This window comes from Chinchilla lanigera, unplaced genomic scaffold (assembly GCF_000276665.1).
Source record: "Chinchilla lanigera isolate Chin_1 unplaced genomic scaffold, ChiLan1.0 scaffold00044, whole genome shotgun sequence".
Classification (NCBI taxonomy): domain Eukaryota; kingdom Metazoa; phylum Chordata; class Mammalia; order Rodentia; family Chinchillidae; genus Chinchilla; species Chinchilla lanigera.
This window is the reverse complement of record NW_004955445.1, coordinates 1,736,125-1,743,426: the sequence shown is the minus strand read 5'-3', so window position 1 is coordinate 1,743,426 and position 7,302 is coordinate 1,736,125. Positions and strand designations below refer to the sequence as shown.

The 7,302-nt window shown below is 53.5% G+C and overlaps 1 long non-coding RNA gene across 1 annotated transcript; it reads left to right on the top strand.

The window, feature by feature from the left end:
- Nucleotides 1-1,879: 1,879 nt before the first annotated feature.
- LOC106149391 lies at nt 1,880-6,531 on the top strand. The gene is made up of 3 exons (XR_001235544.1): nt 1,880-2,020; nt 5,450-5,582; nt 6,445-6,531. It is a non-coding gene; the product is annotated as an uncharacterized LOC106149391 (long non-coding RNA).
- Nucleotides 6,532-7,302: the final 771 nt, after the last annotated feature.

The following is a 7,302-nucleotide window of genomic DNA, read 5'->3' as shown; positions in this document are numbered from 1 at the left end:
TTCTGTTTCTCATGTCCTAGTAGCCCTTTAGCTGGGGGAATGAGCATCACAGTCTATTTCTAGGACTACTATCCTGGTCTGAGCTCACATCTGCACTTTATTCCCCGCTTTGAATCTATCAGGGGTCGGTCAGTGATCTAGGTTGACACAACTTAGAGATTTCCTCTCCACATCCTTTGTGTGTGTGTGTATGTGTGTGTGTGTGTGTATGTGTATGTGTGTGTATGTGTGTTACCAGGGAATGAACCCAGGGCCTTCCCACTAATCCCTAGCTCTTTCCTGTTTTTATTTTGGGATAGAGTCTTCCGAAGTTGCCCAGGCTGGGCTTGGTTTTGCCATCTTTGTTATGGTTTGTGTCTGGGTGTCCCCCCAAAGCCTCATGCGGCCATGGGGCAGGCTTTTAGAGTTTGATTGATTATGGGTGTGAGAGCTACACCTGTCCTGGGGTGGATAGTTTGCATATGTAAGGGAGAGGTAGAGGCTGCTTGGGGCCATTCCTCCCTTGTGTGCTTGTTGCTTTTGCTGTGTTCTGCCGCCATGAGCTGTAGCCCTCTGCCATGTGCCACTCTGCCTTGTAACCTGCCAAGTATGGACTGAAATCTCCACAAACTGTAAGCGAAATAAACCTTTCCTTCCTTAATTTTGGGCATCAGGTATTTTGTCCCAGCAAAGAGAGAAAAGTAACCAAGACAATCTTCTTCCTCAGTTTTCTGGTTACCTGGATCCTCTCAGTGTCCTTAGGTGTTGAGCCTGTTCTGTGCCAGCTGCCCTTAGCCTCAGGCCAGAAGCCCCAAAGACTACACTCCCTCTGTGCCTTCCTCCCCCTCCAAGCATCTTCAGGGGGAGTCTTTGTGCCTCAGGCCCAGGATCTGTGTTCACTGTGTTCTGTGGAGGATTCTTGTGTTGAATTTCAGTTTTGACCAGAAGTAGAACCCTCTGGTTTTGGGTCTTTTGAGTGTCCTTTGCCTCTGGATCTGTTTTTGCAGACAAAAGGGGAAGAGAAGAAAACTTTTCTAGCACCTGGTGTCTGGCTCTGTTAACTTCCGGCTGCATGACCTGGGGGAGAGGAGTCCACATAAGCCTCAGTGTCCTCCTCTGTAGGACCAGTTGTCTGGGAAGATGAGAAAATGCAGGCGTTTTGGACAGTGCTGAGCCTAAGGTTTGGTCTCCTCGTTACTTTCACAAGCTTTTCCCTGTTGCTCTCAGAAGAACCCCAAAGCCAAATGCTGCTCAGTTTTTCCGGCTCCCTTAGTTCCTCCAAGTGGGCAACCCTGGGAAAGGGTCTGTTTTTTCTGCCAGGAAAGTGAAACATTAACAAAGGATGCATCGCAGACCATGACTTATAATGCAGACTCTACACACTCTACTTCCCCAAACCAGATCTCCTCAGTGGACTCTCCGCCCAAGTCACTGCCCACTGCAAACAAGCAGAGGCCCAGAATTTCCTCGGAGCGGGTGCTGCTGTGGAGCCCGTGGAGTCAGGGCTGGGCGAGGCTCCCACTTGGCTCCGCTGTCCTGCTCTGGGCAGTGGACACTTGTTTACTGAGGTTTGCAGTGCGGGGGGAGGAGGCGCAGCAACAGACAGGGCAGGCACAGTCCTGCCCTTGTGCAGTACACGCGTGGTCAGAGTGGGCAGAGGACTACACGTCACTTACGTGAGCGCCCAGACCACTCACGGTGATGATGAGAAACTGGGTGATAATTAAGATAAGAAATTGGGAAGGGGGTGCGTGCGTGCGTGCGTGCATGCGTGTGTGTATGTGTGTGTGTGTGAGGAGCCTGATTTTCTCAGGGCTGGGGCCTGCATCAAGGAAGTGACATTTGCTGGGGTCTGAAGGTGAGCAGAGGGCAGGGTCTGGGCGTGGCTTGGGCACAGACCCCGTGGCGGGAAGGGCCCTGTAAGTTCCCGAGTTAAGGCAGATCACGGGGACTGAAGAGGAAGAACAAAGTCAGAGGGGCAGTAGGGGAGCCAAACTGAGCAAAGAACAATTCAGGACGCCCAGTGAAATCTGAATTTCAGGTAAAGGCCAAATACTTTTTTTGGTGTTACCTAGAATTGAACCCAGGGACACTCTTCCCCTGTGCTATATCCTCAGATTTTATTTTATTCTATTTTTATTTTGAGACACACTCTCATTAAGTTGCCCAGACTCTTCTCCAACTCATGATCTTCCTGTCTCAGCCTGAGTAGCTGGGATTACAGGCCATGCCCAGCTGTCAAGCACTTTCTTAGTATAAGCATGTTCCCAAAGACTGTACGGGACACCCTTGTACGTAGTTACCCTAAAAATTTATTGGTTGTTTATCTGAAATTCAGATTGCACTGGGCGTCCGGGGTTGTACCTGGTCAAGTATGTGCAAGGCTTTTCGGGCCAGGGCAAGGAGCCCGCTGGCACCGTGGGAGCCCTTAGAGGCTGGGAAGGTAAAGCGGAGCAGCCCCAGCTGCAGAGCTGAATGATGGAGCAGGGCCTCGGGCCAGGTGGGGGCTGCTGCAGCAGGTTGGGGTGCCATCAGTGTCTGCTGCCCCCCACCAGCTGTTGGAAGCCAAGCTGCCGTCTGTCGTGGGGGCCAGGGTAAAGGCCAAGGCCCTGTATCCTGTCCCTAAGATCCAGGCCCTGCTCCCTGCCCCTCCCCACCCTCCAGGGAGAGAGGCTGGCTAGGCCAGACGGATTTCTTCCCCTCTGTTTGTTTTTGTGATTCAAAACTGAGTCATCCACCCCAGGCGGAGTGCAGAGCCTCTTTCCTGGCTGGGAGTGGTGGGGGTGGGTGGCTCTTCCTGAGGCAATGGAGTTCAAGTTCAGCCTCCTCCTGTCCACGGCACCAGTTCAAGAGCAAGAAATGCGACAGCTATGTGTTCAGATCCTGATTTCACCTGTTTGCGACCTGGATTCCTGAGCCTATAAAATGGGGAACATCACAGTGGTTATTTGAGGGTTTAATGAGAAAGGTTTTGCTGAAAATCTCTGACGCTCTAGGCGCTCGCTGCCTGTCCCCTGCCTCTTTCCCTCCCTCACTGGTCTGCAGAGGAGGGTGGGGCCCGGGATCAGCAAACAGGCTCCTGAGTAGCCCAGACAGGAAGTCTTGCAGGCTTTGTGGCCAGACAACTTTGGTGGTGGCTCTGGCTGTGGCCTGGGAGAGGAGCAGCAAGTGAGCCTGGCTGTACGCTAGTGAGACTTCAGTTACGGACTCTGAAACCTGTGTCCCAAATAATGTGCAAATTTTATTGGTATGTGTTGGTGACGCGGAGTAATTACGTTCCTTTTGGGGAATTGGTACAAATACACTTTGGAATCTTTAGATAATTTTCAAATGTCACGTGACACTAGACTTCCTCCCACCCCTCCCAGGGCCATACTGAGGCAGACGGCAGGCAGGGTTTGCAGACCCCGCTGTGAGTGAGGTTACCTTACCGTCAGGCTGGGGTGTGAACTACCTTTTCCTGCTACCCTTGCCATGGCTGCCCTGTCTCTGCAGACGTCTCTTCTGCACCTGGCTCCTGATCACTCTGGGTCCCCCACACCCTCCCGGGAAGCAGGACTTCCCCTCTCTTTCATGGTGCCCTCCCACCCAGCCGCTGCCTGCCATTCCTTCCTGCTGCTCATCCGGGACTTAGGATTTAGGGCCAGGGCTGTTTACTGGGGTTCACGGGGTACTGTCAGCCTCCACTGCTGTGAGCTGCACAAATGCTAGACCCCTGATCCTGCACCCTGTCTGAGCTTTGAACTGAGTCAAGCACACAGTCACCCTGGAGGGGTGAGCCTGAGGTTTCTCTGAAAGGACTTGTCAGATGGGGGAAACTGAGGCACAGGGGCAGAGACTAGTGCTTAGTGGCCAAGGTAGGCTCCTTGCCCAGCCTTCTTGTAAGAGGAGGGACATGGGCTGACAGGCTCTCAGAAGCCTGGGTTGAGCAGTCGATGGTGACACTGTGCTTTGGGCTGGGGACACGTGGGCAGCATCTTCTCTGCCGTCCAGGCTCTCTGGGACAAGGAGGAAAAAGGACAGAGAAGAGATGCTGGATCTGTAACCGGCCTGTGACGCTGAAAGTCCCCCGTCAGCCTGCCCAGGGCCCATCTCAGGCGGCTCTGAGACACAGGAGTGGCGAGGCCCATGGGTCTGCAGCCTTCTGAACTGGCACAGCTCCGTTCTCAGAGGGTCACACTGTGTTGAAATCAGAACACCCTCCAGGGGCTTCCTGGGCAACTGGGGGCAAATCCAGCCCCTCACAGCAGTCCTTGGGCCCTGAGGGGCCTGTCCTTAGTGGTCTGTCCTTCTTGTTGTTTGTCACATCCTCCTGCTGTGTCGCTTTGTCTCTCTAGCACACCCAGCGTACTCCCACCTCAGGGCCTTTGCTCTTGCCGTTCCTTCTGCCTGGAATACTCTCCCCAGCTGTGAACCAGCCTTCTGGGTCTCAACCCAGCCCTCATCAAAGGCTTTCCCTGAACATCTGCCCTGAAGAACCATCCCCAGAGCCACCCTGTGGCAGCCCTCTCACGGTTCGCAGTCAGCACCGAGCTTCCCGCTTACCCCTTGACAGCACCCAGGCTGCAGGACCGGACTCCTCAGTCTCTGCCTAGGTGGGATCTTCATCCCGCAGCCCACAGGGGCTGAGGTCACCCTTGAAGCTCAGTCTGCCTACACCTCAGGGGGCCTTCGAGCTGCAAGAGCAGGTTGGGCCCTTGTGCTGCGCACGCCCAGGCAGACTGGTACCTGTGCACCCAACCCCGGGGTCATTCCTGTTCTGGCCAGCGTGATGGGAGCGCTGGCTCGCCAGACCTCCGGGGCTGGTAAGAGGTCACTGCATTTACCAAAGAGATGGCAGCCGCAGGAAAGGTGGGGAATGCTGGGAGCAGGGCGCTCAACCTGTGCAGGCAGCACAGTGTCCTAGTGACTTTGCCTTCCAGCCGTCCTCTTTCCGCCTCAGTGTGCATGCCTCACTCAGAAGCATCGTCCACACAGCCTGCCCAGAACCAGCTACCAGCCTTTGGAGGGACTGCCACCCGCTTCCTAGTCTCCTCTCTCCTCCCTTTCCCCAAGGAGCGGCTTTGATCGAGGGCATATGAGCATCAGCAAATTCCTCTCAGAGTGAAGCAGGTCCACGCTGACCGCACAGCAGGTGGCGGAGGAAATGCCCTTGGTGACCTGGGGGCTCAGCTGGCTGGAGATGGGGGATGTTTCAACCCAGACTCTCCAACTCCAGGCCTGGACGCCTGCATCTGTGTGCAGCTGGCTCTAGGGACATAGAAGGAAGTAAGACCCGGGTTGGTCTGTAGGGAATTCCCAGCCAGGAAGGCTGGTGAGGTGCTTCAGGAACCCCAGATGTGTGAAAATGCGTGGCTCAGACTTAGGATCAGAGCTGGTATGGGGAGGTCAGCTGTTTTAGGCTGCTGTTCTGAGAGGCTGTTCTTCTGGAGAGTTCCACACGGATTCTGCAAACTCTGTCCCTCTGCAGGATACAGGGGAGCCTGTTTCCAGGGGCCCAGCAGGAAACAATTGGAGGATGAGAAGCCCAGGAGGCAGGCCCACTGTGTGACCCTGGAGAGTTCCGCCATCCCTTGAAGCCTGGTTTCGCATCTGTAGAGTGGGTATGGTCACGCAAGAACTTTCTAGCTTGTGTGGGAATTTCGGAGTCCAGAGTCTGAGTTCCATAAATGCAAGTTACAAGGAGCCTAAAGTAGGAGATGGTGTGACAGTGTGAGGTATTTGATAGCTCAGCTCTCTGTCAGTGGAGAAAAGAAAGCATGTCAAAGGAAAAGCAGGGAAGCCATGAGACACCTGGAGCAGAGCTGGGTCCGCAGCCAGGTATCCAGATGCTAAATCTGGGGATGGCCTTTTTGGCCTGGGGAGGCTTGGAGCCCACAAGACTCCACACCCAGTGGGTCTGTGTGGTTTCATGTACCACCTGGGTGCACCTGATGTGCTGAGACCAAGGACAGTGGCTTCAGATCTGCTACCAGCAGAAAAATGGGCCATGCCAGGGTAGGAAGGGGAGTTGGGTTTATCTTTTCCGGGGCTCCAGTGTGGCCCTCAGACAGCATGGCCATGGTGGGAAGAGTGACACCCCTAAGTTGTCCTCCCCAGGGTAATACCTTCCCCAGCCAAGCCCGGGCCTCTGGGCCAGGTGAGTTGGCAGCTTTCTTTCTTCAGCTCCTTGGCCTCTGGGGCTGAGGAGCGCTCTGAGCAGAGGGGTGACAGCAGGTGACCCGGTTTGTATTCTCTTTTATGCATCTATTTGTGAGTCCCTGCCCTGGATCACCCCTTCCAGCGGCCACTCAGTGTCTGGCACCTTAGGCTGTGTGCTCTCCTGCTGAAGACGCACTGTTGCTCGGTGCGCCTGTGTTTTATTTTATGGACGTGACAGGTGCATCACCGCTCTCGTGGCTTCTTCCCTTTCTTGCTGCTTACCATATGTTAAAGTGCACTGGTGCTGCTGAGTGTCATTTTCAGAACCCCACAGTTGTCCAGGCAGCTACAACCCCAGCTGATCGCAGTCCCACACTACCATGGATCTGGGAGGAACTTTCTCAGAGGTGAGTCCACCTCCGGAAGTGTGTGTGCGTGAGTTTGGCCTCTAGGCCCAGCATTCACAGTGGCTGAAGTGCCAGAAAACCACTACACACCACATATCCCTGTTGTTATGGTTTGTGTCTCGGTGTCCCCCCAAAGCCTCATGCGGTCATGGGGCAGGCTTTTAGAGTTTGATTGATTATGGGTGTGAGAGCTGCACCAGCCCTGGGGTGCATAGTTTGCATATGTAAGGGAGAGCAAGAGGTGCTTGCAGCCATTTCCTGGTTTTTGTGTTTGTTGCTTTTGCTGTGTTCTGCTGCCATGAGCTGTAGCCCTCTACCATGTGCCACTCTGCCTTGTAACCTGCCAAGTATGGACTGAAATCTCCACAAACTGTAAGCGAAATAAACCTTTCCTTCCTTAATTTTGGGCATCAGGTATTCTGTCCCAGCAATGAGAGAAAAGTAACCAAGACACCTGTACAGGATCCTGACTTGACCTTCCCCCAAACCCTTGACACTAGCTGTCTTTTAAACCCTATCAGTTAATGCTCTCATTTGCATATCTGATTATTAATGAACTGTAACATTTCTTCATATACTTGTCAGCTTCTTGAGTTTCCTTGTATGTAAATTTGCCTGTTCATATCTCTTGTCTGTTTTCCAATGGGGTTTCTCTCTCTCTTCTTTTTTGGAGATTTGCTGAAGTTTTTCATATCGTTGCTTTTTAGTCTTCTACTGAGTTTAGACATCATCAGTATCTTTTCCCAGCCTGCCATCGTTCTGTTATTTTTGTTTA